The 25,776-nt window shown below is 44.1% G+C and overlaps 1 protein-coding gene and 1 pseudogene across 3 annotated transcripts in view; both read right to left on the bottom strand.

Moving 5' to 3' along the window:
• ELF2 (E74 like ETS transcription factor 2) overlaps positions 1-15,159 on the bottom strand; it is a 96,075-nt gene extending 80,916 nt beyond the window's left edge. For 2 of the 3 annotated variants that reach the window (XM_028144539.2, XM_054717723.1), the window contains exon 1: positions 14,911-15,159. The gene's annotated coding sequence lies outside the window, so the exon portion shown is untranslated. Of the gene's footprint in view, positions 1-14,434; positions 14,447-14,910 lie in introns of those variants that run through there. The other variant, XM_054717721.1, reaches the window with a different exon arrangement.
• A 4,369-nt stretch (positions 15,160-19,528) lies between these two features.
• Positions 19,529-19,810, bottom strand: LOC103290409 (small ubiquitin-related modifier 2-like; annotated as a pseudogene).
• Positions 19,811-25,776: the final 5,966 nt, after the last annotated feature.

Raw genomic sequence — 25,776 nt, 5'->3', positions numbered from 1 at the left:
AACCAAGATACATGCCCTGGACTGGGAATCAAACCCGAGATCCTTGGGTCCACATGCTGATGCTCTAACAATTGAACAACCGGCCAGGGCCATTTAATATTTTTGAACCACAGTGAACCCCAAGGTGGAAAGCAAAACCTTAGATAAGGGAGAGATTACTGTACATACTTAATGCAAATCTTTCTATCCATCCCACCAACACAAACTAGAATATAAGCTCCACTACAGCTGCCTCATAGCTCTTTTAATCCATTGTATATAGACCTCTCAAAACAGTGTCTGGCACATAACAGACAACAATGTTAACCCCTAGCTCAACTTATTCTTGTTCCTGGTTTCTTTCTATTATTTTATCATTTCTAATATATATAGGCATACCTCAGAGATATTGTGGGCTTGGTTCCAGACCACTGCAATAAATCAAGTAACACAATAAAGCCAGTTCTAATCTTTTTGCTGGTGCTGGGTCTTGCCATCAATTTGTAAAAAGCACACCTCTGGAGTGCAATAAAACGAAGTATGCCTGGCCCTGCCAGTGTGGCTCGGGGGATTGAGCATCACTGGTCCCTGGTTCAATTACCAGTCGGGGCACATGCCCGGGTTGCAGGCTTGATCCCCAGTAGGGGGTGTGCGGGAGGCAGCTGATCAATCTCTCTCACATCAATGTTTCTCTCTCTCCCCGCCCCCCGCCCAAAAAAAAGATTTTATTCCACACTATCTAATCTGAAGTAATTAAAAGTTATAATTTTATGTTAATATCAGTTAGCCAAATAAAAATAACCGTGACAGCTTGTACTAGTGAAATAATAAAAGAAAACAAATGTTTATATACCAAGTTATTTAGAAAGTCAGTCACGATACAACTACATGAGGTCTTCTGTATATTTTAGGCCGTAATTATAGTTGAAAGTATAATTTTATAATACTAATATAAATTGGTTAAAGTTAACACAAGCACATTTGCCATTGCTATAATTGTATCACATTCAAAGTTTTATACTTGGTATTTTATTTTATTCTTAGAGAGTTAAATTTCAAAAAGAAATATCCGGAAGAAGTTATTTTTCCCTGATATTCTTTATGAAGCTAAAATTTTTTTTTAAAACCCTACATCTATTTACTCACACTCAGAAACTGTTAAAGAAAAAAAAAATTGAATACTGAACTGTAAATAAACTTTTAGGCAAGAATCAAGGTCACTGACTGCTATGTTTTTCCAGTGGATTCCCACCACACTTAGAAAAAAAATCTAAATTCTTTTATATAAAGATCAATCAGAGCTAGCCCACCCAACGTCTCTGACCTCATCCATCCCTCATCGCTCCTTCACTGGCTTCCTGAGCTCCAGCCACACTGGCTCTATTCCTACAACACGTCCAACTTATTCTAAACCTCCTGCTCTCCAGGATACAAGGCTCTTCCGGATCATCAACAGACAGAATCCTCCTTACCCATCATGAAGATATCACTTCAAATACCACCCTGCAGGAGAAATTTCCCTCTTGGCTCCCCTCCTCAAAATTATATTCCATTTTCATGTAGCTGCCCTATCATTCTCTATTTGATATCACATTACCCTATTTCATTTCTTCATTGTATTTTTCAGGCTAAAATTACCTTGTTTATATGTTGTTTTTTAAAAAATTATTAATTTTGAGAGAGAGCGAGAAACATCAATATGAAAGTGAACATCGATCAGCTGCCTCCGCACTTCCCCCAACCAGGGATCGAGCCAAAAACCCGGGCTTTCGCCCTGACGGGGAATCAGTTTAATGTCTGTCTCCTTAATAGGTACTACATTATCTTGTTTACGGCAGTCTTTCAAGAACCTAAAGTGAATGAATACTATACTATTATAAGTGCAGACTGATATGAAGATTTTAATATTTTCTAACCATTCTAATTGATTATATTGCTCTCTTAGGCTTCTTCTGTTTTTTGTTTGTTTGTTTGTTTTTCCTACCCATTAGCACCTACCATGAGAGAATTACTTAACAAGAAATATGAACAAGTAGATATTATACCACACAATCAGTTCAGAGACTGACCTATGGTTTAAAAATTAATGGCATGTCTCTCGACAAGTACACTTATATATCAATAAACATTAGTAATTTTAAGTAAACTGTTCATTATATTTAAATTAAGAGTATCAGATAAAATTTAACATTTAAGAATAATATACTCTCAGGCATATCATAAAATAGAAATGAAAAATACTGAAAGTAATTTAGAAATAAAACATCACTTTGGGATTTAATGAGTAGTTTAGATATTATTTTCTATCTAAACTTTAATGTTATTTCCAAATTAAAAAAAAAAACATGTTTAAAGAATTAAAGGAGAGTTTGACAATTGTAACTTATAAAGTAGGCAAATGCAATAAAAGTACAAATATTACCAAAAAAGAATAAAATAAAAAGTCTGGACTTGAAAGCTACAACAATTCTAGAGTCGAAGAGTGTAACCACCAAAATTAAAAATTCACTAGCAGAGCTCAATAACATATTTGAGATCAGGCACATTCAGTGTGGTATGGCTTCACACTAGCTGGGGCAGCTTCAATAATAGTGTATTTGAGATGACAGAAAGGAGTTGGTGAACTTGAAGATATATCAACAGAAATGACCAATTCTGAAGAACATAAAATATATAATTATAAAAAAATGAACACAACCTCAGAAACATATGTGAAACCATCAAGCATACCAATATACATGTAAGGAGAGTCCCAGAAGAGGAGGGAAAAAAGAACAGAAAAAATATTTCAAGAAATTATGGTCAATACCAAATTATTGAAAAATACTAATCTATAGATTTCAGCTTAACTATTCCAAAACAGAATAAACACAAAGAGATCCACACCTGGTCACATCATAGTATAACTGTTGAAAACCAAAGAGAAAATCTTGAAAGCACAGCGAAAAACAAATCATCATAAACAATGGAGATCAGAAAGCAGGAGATGTCATATTCGAGGTGTTGAAAGAAAAAAATCTATAACAAAGAATTCTATATTCAGCAAAACTACTATTGAAAAATAAAAGCAAGATAAAAACAATCCCCCCTAAAACAAAGACTAAGCTAACTCATTGATAAGACTGGCCTTACAAGAAATCCTAAAGGAAGTCCATCAAGCTAAAGGAAATAACCAGACAGTAACTCAAGTACACACACACAAAAAGAGCACATTAAAAGATAAATATATTTGCAAATATAAGAGTATAAGTATTTTTTCTTCTCTTAACTGTTTTAAAAGACATACACCTATAAAAAATTATAAAACTGTATTGTTGGCCTTTTAATACATACAAATTTAACATATATGACAATACTAACAACAGACAGGAGAGGTGAGAAAATAAAGCAAAGTTTCTATATTTACCATAATTAAATTAGTCAATCTGAAGTAGGCTGTGATAAAATAAGATCCATATTGTGCCCTGGCCAGATGGCTCAGATGGTTCGAGCATCCTCCCATACACCAAAAGACTGTGGCCACAGTTCAATTCTTGGTCAGGGCATGTATCTCGGTTGCAGGTTCTATCCCCAGCTGGGAGCATACGGGAGGCAACCAGTTGATGTTTCTCTCTCACATTGGTGTTCTCTCTCTTTCTCTCTCTCTCTCTCTCTCCCTCTCCCTCCCTACCTTCCTTCCTCTCTCTCTCAAAAAAAAAAAAAAAAAATCAATAAAACATGGTCCTCGGGGTGAGGATTTAAAAAAAAATTTTAAAGATACATATTGTAATCCTAGAGCAACCTCAGGTAATAACTCTAAAACTCTACTTAAAAAACTAACAAAGAAATGCAAAATAGAAATGAGGAAATATCTATTAACCCTAGAAGAGGCAGCAGAGGATGAACAAAGAAAAAAAAAAATAGAAATGAGATATATAGAAAATAACTAGTAAAACTGAAGACATGATTACACTAAATATAAACAGATTAAACCCTCCAATCAAAAGGGAGATATGGTCAGACTTTTTTTAGAAAGTATTTCAACTACATGTGGCCTATAAGACAAGTTCTTAAAAAAAAAAAAATTATTGATTTCAAAGAGGAAAGGAGAGAGATAGAAACATCAATGATGAGAGAGAATCATTGATTGGCTGCCTCCTGCATGCCCCACACTGGGGATCGAGCCTGCAACCCAGACATGTGCCCGGACCTAGGATCAAAACCTGACCTCCTGGTTCACAGGTCAAGGCTCACCCACTGAGCCACCCAGCCAGGCAAGACACATTTTTTTAAATATATTTTATTGATTTTTTACAGAGAGGAAGGGAGAGGGATAGAGAGTTAGAAACATCGATGAGAGAGAAACATAGATCAGCTGCCTCCTGCACACCTCCTACTGGGGATGTGCCCGCAACCAAGGTGCATGCCCTTGACTGGAATCGAACCTGGAACCTTTCAGTCCGCAGGCCGACACTCTATCCACTGAGCCAAACCAGTTAGGGCGGCAAGACACATTTTTAATTAAAAACAAAAACACAAATAGGTTGAAAGTAAAAGGCTAGAAAAAGATATGCAATGCAAACAGTAAGCATTAAGAGAGTTACAGTGGCTATACTTATACCAGACAAAATATTACAATAAATAGGGATCTTTCATAATGATGAAAAGGTCAATTTATCAGTAAGATTAAAGTAATTATACATGTATACCATACCAATTACCAGTAGCCCAAAAGCATTAAGCAAAAATAAATACCTCAATAATATTTCAATATCTCACTCTCAGTAATTGATAGAACAGCTAGACAGAAAATCAGCACAAACATAGACAGACTGAAAACTATCAACCAACTTGACCTAACACCTACAGAACATTCAGACCAACAATAGAAAAATATATATTCTTTTTTTAGCACAGATGGGACACTCCTCAAAAGAGATTACATACTAAGACATAAAAACGTCTCAATAAATTAAAAATGAGAAAAATCATACAGAATATGTTTTCCTACTACAGGGGAATTAAAAATCAACAACAATGAAATCTGGGGAATCCCAAAATAACAGGAAATTAAACAATACATTTCTAAATAACCCATGGGTCAAAGAAATAATCACAAAGGAATATATTTAGAACTGAATGAAAATGTTAAAAATCAGAATATATAAAAATGTATGAGGTGCAGCTAACACAGTGTTTGGAGGAAAATTTATAGATTTAAATGCCTAGGTAAGAAAATACAATCTCAAATCAATAACCTAAGCTTCTACCTTAAGAAACTAAAAAAAATGCAAACTAAACCCAAAGCAAGCAAAAAGAATCCTAATATATAAAAACCCAGGGGTCTGTCACATCCTCCACAACCGGGAGGCTCGACCAACCAGAAGTCAGTCCTGCAGTCAGTGCTAGGTCACCGTGGCGACCCAGCACTGACTGCTGAGGGGGCTGCAAATCAGGCCCAGAGAGAGGCCTGAAGAGAGAAGCAAGGTCTGATCCGTAGACTCTGTGGCAGCTGTTGATCAGCACTTGCCTTTCTCTCCTTAGCTCTGGGCCTGGTCAGCAGCCACACCTCCATTTCTCTCCAGGCTTCCACCAGGGCTGCTGATCAGCCCCGCCTTTTTGATCAGTCCCTGCTGATAGGCCCAGAGACGCTGACTGGCATAGAAACCGACCAATCAGAACCAAATCTAGGTCAACTGTGAGGAGCCAATGGCTGCCTAGGAGGTGGAGCTTTTTACACTGACTGCATAGAAACCGACCAATCAAAACCAAATTGGCCAGCAGAGGAGGGCAGTTGGGGGCAAGATCAGGCCGGCAGGGGAGGGCAATCAGGGATGAGATCAGGCCAGCAGGGGAGGGCAGTTAGGGGTGATCAGGCAGGCAGAGGCAGTTAGGGGCGATCAGGCCAGCAAGGAAGGGCAGTTGGGGGCAACCAGGCCGGCAGGGGAGGGCAGTTGTGGGGGACCAGGCTTGCAGGGGAGGGCAGTTGAGGGTGAGATCAGGCCAGCAGGGGAGGGCAGTTGGGGGAAACCAGGCCGGCAGGGGAGGGCAGTTGGGGGGGACCAGGCCGGCAGGGGAGGGCAGTTGGGGGCGATCTGGCCAGCAGGGGAACAGTTAGGTGTTAATCAGGCCAGCAGGGGAGCGGTTAGGGGGTGATCAGGCTGGCAAGCAGAAGTGGTTAGGGGCAAACAGGGAGGCAAGCAGGCAGGCAAGCGGTTAGGAGCCAGCAGTCCCGGATTGTGAGAGGGATGTCTGACTGCCGGTGGGATCAGGCTTAACCCAGCAGTCAGACATCCCCCAAGGGGTCCCAGATTGGAGAGGGTGCAGGCTGGGCTGAGGGACACCCCCTCCCCCAGTGCACAAATTTCATGCACCGGGCCTCTAGGGATATTGTAAAGATTAAAATGGAAATCAATGAAATAGAAAACAGAAAAACAACTGGAAAAAATCAATTAAACCAAAACTTGTTTCTTTGAAAAGAGTAACAAAATTGACAAACCTTTAGTTAAAATGACCAAGTAAAAATGAGACTAGATACATGCTATCAATTTTACAAATCAAAGAAAGACATCACTACCTATACTGGCAATATTAAAAACATATATAGGAAGATATTATGAACTATATGTCAAATTCATAGAAACACAATTACTGAAACTTACTAAAAAATAAGCAGAAAATATGAATAGACCTATAACAAGAAAAGAAATTAGTATTTTAAAATTTTCACAAAGAGAAAAAAAACACAAAAACAGGCCCAGACGCTTTCACTGGTGAGTTCTACCAAATATATTCAAGGACATAATACCAATCCTTCAGGAACTTTTACAGAGAAAGTAGAGGGAACACTTCTCAATTCATTCAGTGAGGTTAGTATTACTGTTCCGAATCCAAAGACATCACAAGAAAAGAAAACTTCAGACCAGTAGCTCTCATAAATAGAGCCACAAAAATGTCTAACTAAACATTAGCAAACTAAATCAAGCAACATACAAGATTATACACCACAACCAAGTGAGATTTATCTTGGGAATATAAGGCTCGTTTATTATCTCAAAATCAATTAATAGAATACACCATATTAATGTAATAAAAGACAGAAACCACATAATCATCTCAGATACTAGTGTGACCAACCATACTGGTTTGTCTAGAACAGAGGGTTTTCCCAAGACACAGAACTTTCAGTGCTTAAAACAGGAAAGTCCTGGGCAATCTGTGACAGTCACACTAACAGATGCAGATAAAGCATCTGACAAAGTCCAATGCCCATGCATGATAAAAACTCTGAACAAACCAGGATTAAAAAGGAACCCGCTGCTAAACATAGAGATATGCTATAAAACACTATGCCTATACTTAACAATACTATATTGTACACTTAAAAAGAGGGTAGATCTCATGTTGTGTTCTTACCACAATAAAATAAATTTTAAGTACAAAATTTGTACACTCAAAACTACAAAACATCACTGCGAAAAATTAAAGATCAATAAGTGAAAAGAGCCCTAGCTGGTTTGGCTCAGTGGATAGAGCCTGCAGACTGAAGGGTCCCAGCTTCGATTCCGTCAAGGGCACATGCCCAGGTTGCGGGCTCAATCCCCAGTAGGGGGCGTGCAAGAGGCAGCCGATCAATGATTTTCTCTCATCACTAATGTTTCTATCTCTCTCTACCTCTCCCTTCCTCTCTGAAATAAATAAAAATATATCTTAAAAAACATATAAATAATAATAAGTGAAAAGAAATTTCCATGTCCATGTAATAGAAAACCCAATGTTGTAAGGTGACAATTCTCCCCAAACTGCATCAAAATTCCAAGATTTTTTTTTATATATACATTGACAAGTCAATCCTTTTTATACTGGACCCAGAAGAGCCACGGGTTTTAAAAACAAGAACAAAATTGGAAGGCTAACACTACCTGGTCTCATCAGTTACCATAAAGCACATTAACCAAGACAGAACAGTACTGGCATAAGAGCAAACATATAGATAATGGAAAATAATTGAGAGTGCAGAAATAAATCTTTACATTTACAATCAATGGAGAAATGACAGTCTTTTCAACAAATGGTGCTGAGACAACCCATACGCAACTGAATTTAGACCCATTTATTTCACATCATACATAAAAATGAATTCAAGCCTGGCTGGTGTGGCTCAGAGGTTGAGCATAGACCCAGGAACAAAGAGGTCACCAGTTTGATTCCCAGTCAGGCACATGCCCGGGTTGCGGTCTCAATCCCCAGTGGGGGCCATGCAGGAGGCAGCCAACCGATGACTTCCTCTCTCAGCAGTGTTTCTATCTCTCTATTTCTCTCCCTTCCTCTCTCTCTCTCTAAAAATCAATAAAAATATATTTTTTTTAAAAAAATGAACTTAAAATAGATCATACATCTAAATATCAGAGCAGCCCTGACCAGTTTGGCTCAGTGTATAGAGCGTCAACCTGTGAACCGAAGGGTCCAAGGTTCGATTCTGGTCAAGGGCACATGCCTGGGTCGCAGGCTCAATCCCCACTAGGGGGCGTGCAGGAGGCGGCCGATCCACGATTCCCTCTCATCGATGATGTTTCTCTCTCCCTCCCTCTCCTTTCCTCTTTGAAATCAATAAAAATATATTTTAAAATAAATAAATAAATATCAGAGCAAAAACTATAAAACATCTAGAAGAAAACAAGAGAGAAAATCCTCAAGACCTTGCATTAGGCAGAGAGTTCTTATAACAACAAAAAATTAATCTATAAAGTAAAAAATTGGAAAAATTAAACTCCATCAAAATTTAAACTTTTTTTAAATAATATATTTTATTGATTTTTTACAGAGAGGAAGGGAGAAGGATAGAGTTAGAAACACTGATGAGAGAGAAACATAGATCAGCTGCCTCCTGCACACCCCCTACTGGGGATGTGCCCACAACCAATGTACATGCCCTTGACCGGAATCGAACCTGGGACCTTTCAGTCCGCAGGCCGACGCTCTATCCACTGAGCCAAACCGGTTAGGGCAAAATTTAAACTTTTAACAAAAGAAATTAAAACTTTGTGCTTCAAAAGATTCCAATAAAAAAGTTGAAAAGACAAGCCACTCACTGAGATAAAATAATTGCAAATCATGTATTCAATAAAGGACTTGCAACCAGAACATACAAAGATTGTTATAACTCAATAATAAAAAGACAAATGAAAACCACACAAAAGTTTTGAGTATCTATTTCACCAAATAGGATATATAAATGGCTAATCATCATATGAAAAAAATGCTCAACACCTTGAGTCTTTAGGAAAATGCAAGTTAAAACCACCACAATGAGTTAACCACTTCATGCCCACTAGAATGGCTATAATAAAAATGGCAATAATAAATGTTGCCAAGAATGTGAAGAAGCTTGAACTCTCAAACACTGCTGTTAGGAATGTAAAATGTACAGCCATTTTAGAAAGCAGGTTGGCATTTTTTTTTAAAGTTAAACAGATGAACCAGCATTTCTATTCCTAGGTATCTACCCAAGAGAATGAAACCATATGTTCACATAAAGCCTTGTACTCAAATGTTCAAGGAACATTATTTACAACAGTCAAAACTGGAAACTGCCCAGCTGCGTGGCTCAGTGGTTGAGCATTGAGCATATGAACCAGGAGGTCAGGGCACATGTCCAGGTTTTGGGCTCCATCCCCAGTAGGGGGCATGCAGGACGCAGCCAATCCATGTGTCTCTCCCATTGATGTTTCTATCTCTCTCTCTCCCTCTCCCTTCCTCTCTGAAATCAATAAAAATATATTTTAAAAAATAAAACAAGCCAAGACCAGTTTGGCTCAGTGGATGGAGCGTCGGTCTGCGGACTGGAGGGTCCCAGGTTCGATTCCGGTCAAGGGCATGTACATTGGTTGCGGGCGGATCCCCCGGTGGGGGGTGTGCAGGAGGCAGCTGGTCGATGTCTCTCTCTCATCGATGTTTCTAGCTCTCTGTCCCTCTCCCTTCCTCTCTGTGAAAAATTAATAAAATATATTTAAAAAATAAAAAAATAAAAATAAAAATAAAAAAAACTGGAAACAGCCCTGGCCGGTGTGGCTCAGTTAGCTGGGCCTTGTCCCATGCACTGAGGCAGCAGTTGCCAACCTTTTGGACCTCACAGACCACCAGTGGTCCGCGACCACCGGCTGGCGACCACCGCACTGAGGGGTTGCTGGTTCAATTCCCTGTAGAGGCACATGCCCAGGCTTCTGACTCAATTTCCTGTAGGGAGCATGCTGTTTCTCTCTCTCACTCTCTCTCTCACTCTCCCTAAAAGTCAATTTAAAAATCTTTAAAGCCCTAACTGGTTTGGCTCAGTGGGTAGAGCGTCAGCCTGCAGACTGAAGGGTCCCAGGTTCGATTCCAGTCAAGGGCATGTACCTTGGTTGCGGGCACATCCCCAGTAGGGAGTGTGCAGGAGGCAGCTGATCGATGTTTCTAACTCTCTATCCCTCTCCGTTCTTCTCTGTAAAAAAATCAATAAAATATAAATTTTTTTTTAAAAAAAATCTTTAAAAAGGTCCTAGCTGGTTTGGCTCAGTGGATAGAGCATTGGCCTGAGGACTGAAAGGTCCCAGGTTCGATTCCAGTTTGATTCCAGTCAAGGGCACATGCCTGGGTTGTGGGCTTGATCCCCAGTAGGGGGCATGCAGGAGGCAGCTGATCAATGATTCTCATCATTGATGTTTCTATTTCTCTTACCTTCCTCTCTGAAATCAATAAAAACATATTTTTTTTTTAATTTTTTAAAGAAAATAAAAAAACCTGGAAACAATTCAAATACCCATCAATTGGTCAACAGATAAACAAAATGTTGTATATTCATACAAAAGAATACTTATTCAGCAGTAAAAAGGAAAAAATCCAGATACATGCTATAATAAAGATAAATTCCAAAAACAGTATAAGTGAAAGAAGCCAGATGTAAAAGACTACATATGGCATGATTCCATTTATATAAAACTAGTGGCCGGGTGCACAGATTCGTGCACACTGAAAGGAAAATAATTAGAAGGAATCTTATATAATAAAAGGGTAATATGAAAATTAACCATCACTCCATCACAAAGATGGCGGCGCCCATAGCCACAAGATGGCAGTGCCCAGTCCTCTCAGCCCCACCATAGTCCCCCCAGTCCTGAGAGCAGGCAGCGTGAGTGGCTACAGCGACGAGGCAAGCATTCCGCACCCGGCTGAGGATGGGCCTCTGGGAAGCGGGCGCAGAATGGCCAGGCCCTGCGGATAGCTACTGGCGCACGGATTCGTGCGCAGGGCTACTAGTATTTTAATATTGCTATTCGCCCTTTCTCCTTTAGCACCTGGGAGCCAGGCGGCGGCCCCACCCCCAGCCCCCCACCCCGCCACCACTGCCGCTGGGCGATCGGGGCGATTGGGCCCCGCTCGCACCCTCCTTAGCCTGGCGCCGCCCACTCGGCTGCTCCACTATCCCACTGCAGTCCTGCTCTCATTGGGGCCCACGGAGGCCAGCAGCACCTCTACTGCTGCCCACTGCCAGCACCATGTTGCCGACGCCCACCATGTTTCGCACCATGTAACGTGGTCAGCGCACGTTATGGCGAGCAGTCTAACTCCCGGTAGAGGAGACAATTTACATATTAGGCTTTTATTATATAGGATAGTCAGAAAAGGCAAATCTATAGAGACAAAGCACAAATCAGTGGCTCCCTGGGGCTGGGGGTAAAAATAAGGGTTAACTACAAACAGTCTAGAGGGAAATTTTGGAGGCAATAGAAATGTTCTAAAACTGGCCCTAGCTGGTTTGGCTCAGTGGATAGATCGTCAACCTGGTGACTGAAGGGTCCCGGGTTTGATTCCGGTCAAGGGCACATGCCTGGGTTGCGGGCTTGATCCCCAGTACTGAGTGTGCAAGAGGCAGCCAATCAATGATTCTCTCTCATCACTGATGTTTCTCTCTCTTTCCCTCCCTCTTCCTCTCTGAAATCAATATAAATATATATATATATTATTTATATATTTATTTTTTTTTTTTTTAAGAAATGTTCTAAAACTGGCTTGTGGTGCCCAGTCGGTATGGCTCAGTGGTTGAACATTGACCTATTAACCAGGAGGTCATGGTTCAATTCCTAGTCAGGGCACATGCCTGGGTTTTGGGCTCAATCCCAGGAGGCAGCTAATCAATTATTCTCTCTCATCCTTGATGTTTCTCTCTCTCTCTCTCTCCTCTCCCTTCCTCTCTGAAATCAATAAAAATATATTTAAAATAAATAAAACTAGCTTGTGGTTTAACACTTCTATTTACTAAAAATCATTGAATTGTGCACTCAAAATAAATTAATTTTGGAATTAAATAACTCAAAAAGCTGATTTTTTAGAAGTGCACATACCCAACAGAAATGAAAACACGTTCCAACAAAAATTTGTACACAAATGTCCATAGCAGCATTATTCACAATAGCTAAACGTGGAAACTCAAAAGTTCACCAATTAATAAATAACATGTGGTATATCCATACAATGGAATATTACTCAGCAATGAAAGAAATAATGACACATGCTACAACATGGATGCATTTTGAAAACATTGTGTTAAGTGAAAGAAACCAACCACTGAAGATCACATATTGCATGATTCCATTTATATAAAATGTCCAGAACAGGCAAGTACAAAGAAGTAGATCAGTGGGGCCTAGGCCTGGGGATGTTGGGGGAAAATTGAAAGTGACTGCTAATGGGTATGTGATGTGGTTCCTTTCTGGGATGATGAAAACATTTTACAATTGATTATGGTGATAGTTGGCAAAACTTTATAAATATCTTAAAAAACACTGAACTGCCCTGGCCAGGAGGCTCAGTTGGTTGGAGCACTGTACCATACACCAAAAGGTTGTAGGTTCAAGTCCCTGTCAGGGCACATACCTAGGTTTCCAATTCCATCGCTGGTCTGGGCATGAAGGAGAAGCAACTAATTGATGTTTCTCCTCTTTCTCTCTCTCTCTCTCTCTCTCTCTCTCTCTCCTCTCTTCTCTCTCTCTCTCTCTCTCTTTTCATTCCCCTCTCTCTAAATCAATAAATCATATCCTTAGATAAGGATTTAAAAGAAAAAACCCCACTAAACTGTACATTTTAAATTGGTGAACTGAATGGTATGTGAATTATATCTCAATAAAGCTGTAACCAAAAAAAACGCACACTTGTGCAATCTGTGAGCGGGTAAAGGCCATCAACACAGTTACCAATCTATTAACTTAGGATAGAAAAATCTCAAAGTTACAAATTCTTTCCAATGAAATTACGATTTTTTTAGTATATATGTCTGAAATGAGAAGCAATAATTGATCAATTAGTTAAGTCACTAAATTTAAAAACAGGATGGCATTAAATATTCAAATTTCAGGTGCCCAAGATATTTCAATTTTCTACTTCATGTGTTTGCTAGGTGATACCTCAGTAACATTCATATGAATGCCCTATGTAAACTGTATAAAACTTTAATTATTCCTAAATTCCTTTAAGTGTAACTTAACAACTTCCAGTTTTATATAGTCTTGAAGAAAGGAAGAAACTCTGAAACAAAAACACCCAATCTTATCTTAGTAACGGGTACATACATTCTCCGGTGATTCTGGCACTCTTCTGTGATTATGGCTCCAGAAAAAGTGCTTAATTTACCTCTCCATAGAGGCTCACAGATAAAAAGGAAAGTAAATCTGATTACCAAACACACGAGTACTGTTCTCTCATCACCGGATTAAAATTTAAACCACACAGCTGAAGTACATGTTCATGATCACAAGAAAGGAGGAAAATTCTCGTGTCCCCTCATTCATTTAAACAAGTACTAAAAACTTGAAGGCTAGTCTGCAGCGAATCTAGAAAAAAAGAGCCCGGGATACTAGCCCAAGAGAAACCTCCGAAACTGAGCAATGTGGGTTACTCTTGGTGTGTTACAATATTTTCTCCGTCCTTTACTGACGTGCAATGAAATTGCCCAACTGGAGCAAGAGCGGGGCTCGGCTGCCCCGCCTGAAAAGCTGCTGGGGCAGCCCCCGCAGAACCCTCCCCGCGCTTCCCCCGCGGCCCCCCAAAACAGCCCGCAGCACGGCTCCCCAAGGGCCAGCTTCGCGAAGAGAGGATCCAGAAGGCGGTCACTGGGCGCGCAAGTATTCCAGAGCCCGTTTTTGTTTTGTTTAAAAACAGATTCCTAACAGAGACCAGCCTCCCTACCCCCGGGGAGCAGGGGAAGTGGCCGCAGGGGGCCGGCGAGGAGCGCGAGAATAAAAGAATGGCCGAGGACAACCTGCCGTGCAAGCTAGCAGCCAGGGGGGGGGTGGATAGGTAGGAGGCGGCGGTCGGGCCCCGGCTCGGCTGGGGAGGGAACTGCTCTCCAGCCCTCCACGCCACCGCGAGCGGCCCGAGCCTCCCAGGTCCCGCCCCGAGCTGGCCGCCCAGCCCAGGCGCCGGCCGCAGCCTCCCGCCCTACCGGACCCTCCCAGGACGCGCTTCCTCCGGAGCCGGAGCCGGACCCCCGCCCTGGCCTCCCCGCGGGAGAAGGCGGGTCAGTTCAGTCCGCTTCTCGGCAGAGGTGACTCGCGCGGAGATGTAAACACTGCGAGCCCAGCTGCGCGCGGCCCATCCCCCCCGCCGGGGTCCGTAACCTCTCCCTCAGCCCTGCCCCGCGCCCCGCACTCGCCGCGGGCTGCGCGCAGCGCGCCTTCCCCTTTCTCCGAGTCCCGCTTCCCGACCGTTGCCCGAGGGCACCAGCCCCCTTTCTCCCCTCCCCGCTCCCCGCGGGTGTCACGGCCACAGCCTCTGGAAAACCCCTCCGCAAACCCCGGAGCAAACAACACAGGCGCGGGGCGGGAGGCGCGGAGGGAGGCGGCGGCACTCGGGACAGCGAGGCTTCGTCGCCGCGCCCTCCGCGCTCCCTCCCACCGCCTCGGCCGCTCGCGCTCTTACCTGCTCGCCGCGTCGCCCGGGAAGACCGCGGCGTCGCTTTCCCTCCCGGCAGGGCCGCGGACTCGCCGCCGCCGCCGCCGTTGGCCGGGCGTCCGGAGGGAGCCGGGCCTCCCCGGCAGCCCGAGCCGCTCCACTGGGAGAGGAGGAGACAAAACAGCGCGCGCCGCCCCGCGCAGCGCCCCCCGCCCGCACCGCCCCACCGACCCCCAACCGCCGAGGCGACCGCGGCGACACAGAGCCCGGCGCGGGGAGCAATGGTGGCCCCCGCCCTCGCCCCGTTCCCCTCCCTCCACCCCCCGCTCGGCTCCTCCCCCTCGGCCTCCTGCCGCCGCCACCAGGACACTGGAGTCCGCCTCCCCCACCCCGCCCGCTCCGAGCGCTCCTCCCCTCCCCAAGCGGCGAGGGGGGGGGGGGGGGGCGGCACCGCCAGTCACCGCAGCGCCTGTCAAAGCGGGGGCCGGCTATTTATACCCCGCGCGGCCCGCCGCCCTCGGCCCCCATCAGCCAGCCAAACCTGCCTCCGTGGCTCTCTCGGGTGTCTCCCGCCCCTGATCCCCCAACTTCTCCCTAACGCGCCTTCTCAGGTAATGACTCTCCCCACGTGTCCCGCGCCCTGCTCGGAGCTCCCCCATTCCCTTCCCGGACTGGCGCAGAGGCGGCGAGGCCGCTCGTGCACCTGCAGCGCCCGCCCGCCTCTCCCAGCCGGCCGGTCCGCACGCACGCACGCTCTCCACTCTGAGCGCCCTCGCGGGCCCCGGCTGGCACCCCATCCCCGGCTCGACTCTCGCCCCTTCTCCTCCAGGACGGCCCCGCACTCGGGCAGTCTGACAGTTACTGGGGGCCGGGGTGGGAAGACTAGCCCCGCGCCCTCCCGACTCCACTTCTCAGCCGGGCGAAGTGAGGGGTGGGGGCGCGGGCGAGTAGCAGCGCGCCGCCCTCTCCGCCCCGGCCCCGCCCCGGCCGCTGACGCCCGCGGCGCACCGCCCAGCCCGCCGCGCGCCCCTCGGCGCCGCCCGCTCCTCCTCCCTGTCCGGCTTCGTACACCCGCGGACCCCGCCCCGTTCCCAGAAATTACCACCCGCCCAACGGCCGGGCGGCGCGGCGGTTGGTGCCCGCGTTTGCTGACGGGCGGGCGGGCGGCGGGGGCTCAGCGCGCAGCTGCGGAGCGAGGCGGACAGCCCCTTGGCGCGGCTCCCGGAGCTGCCGGCGCCCGCACCGAGCCTTTGTCGCTCCTCGCTCCGTCAGCGACGGAGAAGTAACTCAAGTACGAGTATTGTTGGTGCGAGAAATGCGGGAGTGTATTGGTGCGGGAGTATTTTGGCCCAAGCGCCTACAATTCGAAAATGAAAAGCCAGCAGTAGCTGCACGCTTTTGGTTTCCCCACTTTCACACAAAGGGGAACCTCTGAGCAAGGCACTCTCAGGCGCCTTCAAGTGCACAAAGCCAATGACACGGTGCCCTGGGTTGTCCTGCGTTTGAAGCGCCTCACTAAAGGCCTTTCGCATGCACAGTTATGCATGCAAACGCCTCAATCTATTCCCACCACCATCACATCTCTCAGCCGCAGCATGTTCTGGTTCGGTATTTGTTTCTTTAACAAAGAGCTGTGACTGCCCCGTGCGCGTGGGGACTGATTCCATTCCCCTCGGGCTCTTGCAGCGGCACTCAGAAGGACCTGGCGCGGTATTCACCAGGTTCATTTCTGGCCACCAGCTTTACTCTTTTTGCGGCTCCACAACCAGTCTTGAGCGAAGAAGAAACCCCGAGGAATGTAAGTGGTAGCTCTTCTTGAAAGTAACGTGGGAACCATGGAAATAACCCTAGAATGGGGCTCAAATGTCAGAGAACCACAGGAGGCCCCACCGATTTAAGTCCCTGAAGAACCTAAGAATTCAATGATCTTCTCTTTCTTTTTTTAAAGCTAGTAATACCTCTATTTATTGGAGGGAGGGGTATGAGTCTTCCTTTTCTATCTTAAAAAGCAAAGCTGTGGGCTTTTTTCTTAATTAAGGGACTTTTACTTTTAAACAAAGGGGAAACCCAGATAGCAAAGAGGGTTAGTAAAGATCCTCTTAACTCTAATGAAGTTTTATGGATTCCTGAGTCCTAAAACATGACAAGTCTTGGCGCCCTTTTAAACTAAAGAATTTATAAAGCCTTTTAACATTCAAAATGTTAATACACAGTAAACAGGATACCACACGCACAGCATCCTTCCTAGGGAAGTATTTCTATTCCCCTACTTCCTGTGAAATAACCTATCACTTGTGGCAACCATTGTCCACTTTGATATTTGAAGGAATTAATAATACTACTGCATCTCCATGACAAAAACATGGCATATTAAGGAGCTTGCAAGGACAAAGCCTGATTCTTAGAGTTAGGAACAGATCTCACCTGCAAGGTCAAATCGTTCCTGTTGTCAAAATAGACCCAGAGACACAGAAGCATGAACAGACTGTTGAACCTCAGAGGGAAGGCAGGGGAGGATAGGTGGGGAGAGATCAACCAATGAACTTGTATGCATATATGCATAACACAGACAATGGGGTGGTGAAGGGGGAGGAGGGTGCTGGAAGAGGTTAATGGGGGAAAGGAAAAGGAGGGCCTATGTAATACTTTCAACAATAAAGATTTTTTTAAAAATCATTCCTGTTGTCAGCCACCATTAGAAGAAATGTATTTCCCCCACTGCCAATTGGAAGTAAGCTGAAAGGTCCCAGGTGGATAACCTTGCTAGATAACATTATTTCCTCCCAATTCTTCACTGTTCCAGGCATGTGTACCCTTTGAAATGTGGCTTTATAGTTCCTCTCATTAGAGAGAGAATGTTTCTCCACCCCATTGATGTGTGGTTAGGTCATTGCACTTGCTCTTGGCCAAAAGAACATGCACAGAAGTGACAGTGTGACAGTTCTGAGCCTGACATTATTTAATAGGTATTGCATGTTTCCACTTGCCTCTCTCCACACCTGTCTTTCACAAGGTGAAGAACATGCCTGGGTAATCTGCTGGTCCAAGAAAAATGAGAGACATGGAGCAAGTTTAGAACCATCCTCCAGCTTGGAGCCAGTGACCTACAGAAAAGAATTACTGCTTTAAGCAGTATGTTTTGAGGTGGTTTGCTACCCAGAATTAGTGTTGCAGTCGTTGACTGATACAATAGGAGACAGAGGAATCTGCTCTCTTGGTATTGTCCTTGAAGGTGCCAAGCTTAAAATCTCCAAGGCAGCTCTTTGGTAGCAGGTCTTAGAAAGATACATCTCTTATGGAAGCTGGCCACGTAAGAAACCCAGAAAGTTTGCAGCATAGCATTCTGAAGTGTCAGGTTCCGTAGGAAAGGGCTGATGTGGCCAGTAGTCCTAGAAACATGCTCATATAATGGGAGGAATCTACGTAGTAACTAGATTGCTTTTACTTCTGGGTTTTGTTGTGTGTTTTTGTTTTTGTTTTTAATCAAGAAGTTTATTTAAACAACAAGACACTTGACTTGAAGGGAAAACTATCTAGGATTCATTTTTTTTAGAGTAATTTATCCCTATTTAAAGACAGATTGCCCTACCTGTAACAGCTACGTACAAAAAAGTTATAAAATTGTCCTTGGTTTTACAATGATAAATGAAAAACATTAAAATTCTCCAATCAAACAAGGTGAGCAAGAATTTTTATGTTCTCTCTTTTGTTAACCAGTGAGAGCAAAATAACTTCCTGGAATCCTCCTATATAATAAAAGGCTAATATCCAAATAGTCATCACGCCCTCACATGTAACGACTGATCAGCAGGAGGCTGAGTGCGCAACAGGCGCATGCAGGTGGGCGGGGCTGCATGCCCAACCCCATCACCAGGAGATGCATGTCCCTCTCCCCCGCCCTCCCCCCCACTCCCACAGGCAGCGGTGGCTTGCTCCCACCTCCCATGCAAGCAGCGAAGCTCCCTTCCTCGGGGCTGTGGCTCCCAAGGAAGCAGTGCAGCTCCCACCAGTTCCTGCTGGCTCCTGCAGAAGCGGTGGGCGGCCTACTGCATGCGATTTCGCAAGCTGGGCCACTAGTATAAAGATAAGAGCTGAATGAGCATGCCACTAATGGAGAAGGGGGGTGTTTTCACAGAACCAGTATTTTTCCCCATCCCATCTCCATTTGATGTAGATAGAAACATACCATTGGCCATTTAGTTTTTAAAAAATGCAGCCCTAATTGGTTTGGCTCAGTGGATAGAGCGTTGGCCAGCAGACTGAAAGGTCCCAGGTTCGATTCCGGTCAAGGGCATGTACCTTGGTTGCGGGTACATCGCCCGTAGGAGGTGTGCAGGAGGCAGCTGATGGATGTTTCTCTCTCATCGATGTTTCTAACTCTCTACTCTTCTCCCTTCCTCTCTGTAAAAAATCAATAAAATATATTTTTTAAAAAATTAAATTAAATTTAAAAAATGCAAATGCTTGTGCACATACATCAGTTACTTTATGTACACTAAAGGAATGGGGAACAGGAAAATGAAAGAATAGAGAAAACTATACTGTAGTAGTCAGATGTGTTGAAACCAAATTATAGTTTTCTAATTGAGAATGTCTTCTGGGTCTGGAGGAACAGAGTTCCGGAGTAAAGTAGCAGGTTCCCTTTTTAGTTTCCTGTCTGCTGCTGGGACACATCAGTTGTATCTTCATCCTCCATTTCCAACTGTGCAGGTGTGTCTGCTTCATTGATTGGCTGCCCCTCAAATCGGAATCTGATCTGCCTCATTGACAAACCCTGTCGATCACAATAGGCTTTCCTTAGTTTACTAAGTGGTGTATGCCTCTTAATCTTAAACTGCACCCCAGAACCATCCTGCCCCGCCACCTTCAAATTAATATGATCATTGTTCTCAGTCTTGACTCCTTCCTTGGGCTTTTAGTTGGCCATGGTGAGCACCAGAGTCTCCTCAGCTGCCGCTTCACAAAAGAGATACCAGGTCCGCACCAAACGAGCACACAGCAGCCCCAGGAGTGGCAGAAGAAGGAGCTGGGTTTTGTGGGGTTCTTTTGGTTTTTGTATATTAAACCATTTATTTTAATTATACAGTAGTTCATTAATATACCCTTATCAATTTTCAAATAATACAAAATAGATTTTTTTTTATAAACCAAGTCTCCTTTCCTTCTCTCCTCTCCTGTCTACTCCTCACCCTCCATACATGCCCAGCTATTCCATACCTCTACTCTTTCACAGCTAACCTTAAATGATAGATGAGCACTTAAGCTTCCAGATTTTCTTTCCTGTGCACTTATATACATATGCATGCATTTATAGGGATTAAATATAAATGAGATGATATAATGTGTATTAGGCAGAATGCTTTTTTAAAGGTTTTTATTGATTTTAGAGAGAGAGGAAGGGAGAGGAGGAGATAGAAACATCTGCAAAAGGAACAATCCCTTTTGGGGATTGAACCCACAACCCAGGCATGTGCCCTGACTGGGAACTGAACCAGTGGACCTCTTGGTACATGGAATGACGCTCAAACAACTGAGCCATGCCAGCTGGGCCGGGCAGAATACTTTTGTACTTCTTGATGGTTTATTTCCCCCTTTGATTTCTCTAATTATCTAAGACAAGCTTTTTAAAATTTCAGTCTGTCTTCAGTAAGATAGGCTAACCAAGGGAAGAGGTTTTCCTGCTTTTATATCATTCTAGAGGCCCGGTGCATGAAAATTCATGCACTGGAGGGGGTGGTCCCTCAGCCCGGCCTGCCCCCTCTCACAGTCCGGGAGCCCTCAGGGGCGGGTGGCAACCCAACAATCAGGAGAAGGCGACGCCCCATCACACCTCTGCTGCTGCCACTGCCGGCAGCACAAGCCTCGGCTGGCCCTGGTTACCTGAGCCTCGGGCGGCCCTGGGCAGCTGGGCAGCCACCATCCGAGGCTTGCCTGCACCTCAAGCCGGCCCTGGGCGGCTGGGGGGCTGAGGGGACTGGGAGACTCCAGAGACAGGTGCACAGAGCAGCCAGTCACCTGCAGCCCCAGCAGGGCTGAGGGGACTGGGTGCCGCCAGCTTGTGGCTGTGGGTGCTGCCATCTTTGAGGGCATGGCAGTCAATTAGCATATTCCCTCCTTATTGGCTATGGGCCCTGCCATCTTTGCGATGGCGTGAGGGTCAATTATCATATTCCCTCTTTATTAGACAGGATTTGTATATGTTAAAATGGGAAGAGGACCCTTTAGGGCCCAGTTTAGGGATGGGAGTGATAATCAATGTGAGGAACAAGAAGACTAAATTCCCTGAGTGGTAGCCAGGAAATCATGTGCCCCTCCCAAACTGGAAATGCTCTTTCTTGGGCTAATCTTTGGAAGCTCTCAACGTGAATAGTCCAAGAGAACAAGGGGAAGCTGTGTTACCCTTTCTGACCGAGCCTCTGGAGTCACAGCCATCACTGTGCCATATTCTATTGGTCATGCAAATCAGTCCCAATTCAGTGAGTGCTGACACTGCACAAGGACATAAATACTAGAAGATGAAGACCACTAGGACCCATGTCGGCAACTGACCACCACAAGAGTATCCAAAGTAGTGAATTTTGAATAATTGACACAATTTTTAAATTTGTTAGATTCTCTCATTACAAGTGGGCAAATCCCCAAGTTACCAACAACTATGTAACTTGGAAAGAACAGCCAGAAAAATCTCTTCTTTTGCTACTCCTTAAAGAATTTGTGGTTTCAGGCAACTGCCCAATTATATTCTGGTGTTAGCTGACCTTATTTGTGACCCACTATATCCATCCCTCCCACTGCCCCTTTCTGGACTTCTATAAAGATGATTATTCATAACTCTCCCATACTCTGGTCAGCAAAGGAAGCTAATCCCCAAACTCACTTTTGATTTTAGGTATCAGATTGCCTTTTATGAATCAGAATCTCTTAAACATTGTGTATTAAGCAAACCTGCCTTAAAGAATGATCAAAACCAAAATAATTTAGGAGGACATGTTAAGTGCCCAGAATCCAATGAAACAATTATTAAGAATGGCATTTGTGCCATCAAATGCAATCAGGTCAAATATGCAGAAAATATAATGTTTTGAATATACAAGGGAAATTGAATCCTCATGAGTTGCATGTGTCATTTTATGGTGTAATATTTCTAGCAAAATAAATGCTTAAAGTCATTTCATAATTTTAGTTCTTGATATATTTTTAAAGCAACCTTCTCTTTAAAATAGTACTTTAGTTGGAGGCATTTTATTAATTCTATCCACAAGTAAATTAAAGTACATTTTATTGCTTTATTAAAATATTTGAAGTGTTTAAGATGGATAACACTTTATTCTAATTAGAATTTATAATTTTTTCAATGTTAAAACTAATTTTTGTAAGCAGAATTTGCCTCCTTTATTATAAAGTTAAAAGTCCAAATGAAATGTACAAGAAGACATTTTATTAGTGATTTAAGACTGTATTAATCTTTAAAGTTTCTGAATAAAATTGATTTCTTAATAAAATTCAGGATAAATGCTATAGTCATTCATTAAAACACAAAGATAAATATTTTTCATGGGGAAAGATCTGAAGTAAATTTTCTTATTTGTGAGCTGACTCGTTTTCAAGGTCATTTAGCTCTGTTTCTTCCATGCTACTAAGTTAAAATGAGGTAATATAATTTTAAAAATTTATTTCCTAGATCGCCTTAAAGATTAGAAAAACAAACCAAAGACTTGTTTTCCCCGTTATTTATTTGCTTTCTTCTCGGGAGGTTTTTCTTATTGGCAAGCTAATCAGAGTGGGTGGCATTGTTTCAATTAAAGTAAATAATAATAGCCATAAAAACAATAATACTGGCCACTATAAGTACACTACTAGATACTTTCCGTTCATTAATCTTATGAGTTCCATATAATTATCTCCATCTTCATATTGAAGTTCATGTTGATGGTAAAAGACAAGCAACTTTTTTAAAGTTACACAGTAGACAGTGGAGTTTAAGATTGAATCCTTCTTCAGAGCCTGTGCTCTTAACCACTTTCTAAATACAGCCTTGTTTTAATTGTTCTTGTCCAAACATCAGGGGTGAAAAGTATTGCTTTCTGCAACAACCTAGTCCCCCAGATTCTTGGGTCACTGCTGCCACTTTGCAACCCTAATCACCTCTGTTTGGTGTCCCCGTTCTGCCTAGCATAGCAGGCACCACCCAAATGGTTGATGTTTCTGGCCATGTTCCCTATCTTCCTCTTTCCAGCCCCTCTCTTCTTCCCTGGTTATCAACATATTCCCTCTACCCCATCCTATGGCTCCTGCATTCTGTTCTTCTTGTCTGCCGCACCATATCTGAGTGTACTTTCCATATCTGCTGATGACAGACTGCTAAGCAAAAAGAGAGAAAAATTTAAGGCCAGGATAAGAAAGTCGATCAATATGGAAGATAAAAAGGTCACAGGAAGACCATAATTAAAATGTTAATTCCGAGCAGAAAAGGATGAGCTGCGAGTATTAAAATACTGTGAATCTACATGAAAGACTGTTAACTTCCCTAATGTAAAGAATAGAGGGAAATAAAAAAAGTTCCATGGTTAAAATTAATATTCAAGAGTCCATGCATACTAGTAGGTATAGTAATATAGTACAGGTATACCTGTATTTATGTTACATGTAGTCAGAGGCCTAAGTATCAACAACATGCTTTTGAAATTTAGCATCATCTTAAACAGTGCTGACTGAATGTGTACTTTCTTTTTACTTTTTCTCTTAACCCTCATAATAACCTGTGGACAAAAAGGGGCCACATGCTAACCTGATTAGCTCAGGGAAGGCCCGCATGGCAGGCGGCCTTGCAAACTCAGAGACCTAAAGTAACCACAAAGGATGGCCTGAAATGAAAACTTTTTAACTAAAAGTTTATGGTGGGTACTCATGTCTAGGCTGGTATCTTCCCTGACAAAGGTCAGTCTTTACCTAAACTGAGCCTGTGTACTATCTTTTTGCATCAATAATAACATATCATTGGTATGTCAAAGTAATTTTTCTTTTTCCGGACTCCTCAAAGCACTGGCACCGCTCTGCGGAGACCACAAACCCCCTCATTCTCATTGAGTTCATTGTTGACTGTTAACTATCCTATGCCCACCTATGTAAAAGAAGTATGTGTTTATCATTTTACTTTTTATCCAATCTCAGAGTTTTCCCTGCTTTGCTTCCTAATCTATCACCAATGGATTTCATGTAACCCATTTACAATCTCCTCTTTTGATTGTAATCCTATCTAATAAAAGACTAGTATGCAAATTGACCATACCTCCGATACCCCCACAAGCCACACCTGCAGCCAATCTAGAGCGAATATGCAAATAAACCCAACCACGATGGCTGAGGTCACAGAGAGCAGGAGGGAAGCTTGGGTTTCCCCAGCAATGGAGGAAGCCAAGCTTTCCACCTGCCCTTGCTGGCCTTGGCTGGGGTCGGAGCCGGGCTATCAGAGCCAGGTGATCAGAGTGAGCTGGGGGTCCCTGCCCAGGGCCCGAGCCTCAGCCAGAGGCTTGCCACCTTGGATGGGGGTGGAGCCAGGCAATTGGAGCGAGCTGGGGGTCCCTCGAGCCTTGGCCAGAGGCTTGTAGCCTTAGCCGGGGGCGGAGCCGGGATAGGAGCCAGGTGGGGTCCCCTGTGGGTGATCGGAGCCAGCTTGGGGTCCCTGCTCAGGGCCCCAGCCTTGGCCAGAGGCTTGCCGCCTTGGCCGGGGATGGAGCCGGGCAATAGAGCTAGCTGGGGGTCCCTGCCCAGGGCCCGAGCCTCAGTCAGAGGCTTGTGGCATTGGCCGGGGGCGGAGCCAGGCGATCGGAGCCAGCTGGGGTCCCCTGCAGGTGATCAAAGCCAGCTTGGGGTCCCTGACCAAGGCCCGAGCCTTGGCCAGAGGCTTGCCGCCTTGGACCGGGGTGGAGCTGGGCAATTGGAACGAGCTGGGGGTCCCTCAAGCCTAGGCCAGAGGCTTGCGGCCTTGGCCGGGGGCGGAGCCGGGCGATCAGAGCCAGATGGGGCCCCCTATGGGTGATCGGAGCCAGCTGGGGGTCCCTGCCCAGGGTTTGGAGGCTTTAGGCCTTGGCAGGATTGGAGCCGGAGATCAGAGGAGATAGGTGTGAACTACAGAGGAAACACCTTTTCTGACCGCTCATTGGCTAAGCTCCCTGTATACCACTGGTAATACTCTTAGTAACTTGGGTATAAGAATCCAAAAAGGTAATCTAGGGCTTTTCCACCACACTCCTGGAGAAAAAAAAACGAAGGTCTGCTGCTGAAAGGCTAAGAAATGTCATAACCTGCCCTAGGCGGTTTGGCACAGTGGATAATGCCTAGGTTTGCCAACCGCAGGGTCCAGGTTAGATTCTGATCAAGGGCATGTACCTAAGTTGCAGGCTCCTCCCTGGCTGGGCCCAGTTCAGGGCTCATGCAGGAGGCAAGCAATCTAAGTATTCCTCTCACTTTGATGTTTCTCTCTGTCTTTCCCTTTCTCTTTCACATTCTCTAAAAGTTAATGGAAACATATACTCAGGTGAGAAAGAAAGAAAGAAAGAAAGAAAGAAAGAAAGAAAGAAAGAAAGAAAGAAAGAAAGAAAGAAAGAAAGAAAGAAAGAAAGAAAGATCATATCCTATGAAACACACATCTTGAAAATGCCTAAAGAAAGTTGTAATTTTTTCATGGTGAAGGGACTGGAGTCCGTGTTGATGAAAACACCTTGGTGGCTGCGGTGACTTGCAGTGGCTGCAGCAGCAGGGTGATGGGGCTGGTGCCTTTCTTTTTTTAAAAAAAAATATATATATATTTTATTGATTTTTACAGAGAGGAAGGGAGAGGGACAGAGAGTTAGAAACATCGATGAGAGAGAAACATCCATCAGCTGCCTCCTG

Source organism: Eptesicus fuscus, chromosome 6, assembly GCF_027574615.1.
Source record: "Eptesicus fuscus isolate TK198812 chromosome 6, DD_ASM_mEF_20220401, whole genome shotgun sequence".
NCBI classification, from domain to species: domain Eukaryota; kingdom Metazoa; phylum Chordata; class Mammalia; order Chiroptera; family Vespertilionidae; genus Eptesicus; species Eptesicus fuscus.
This window is presented reverse-complemented; position numbering and strand designations above follow the sequence as displayed.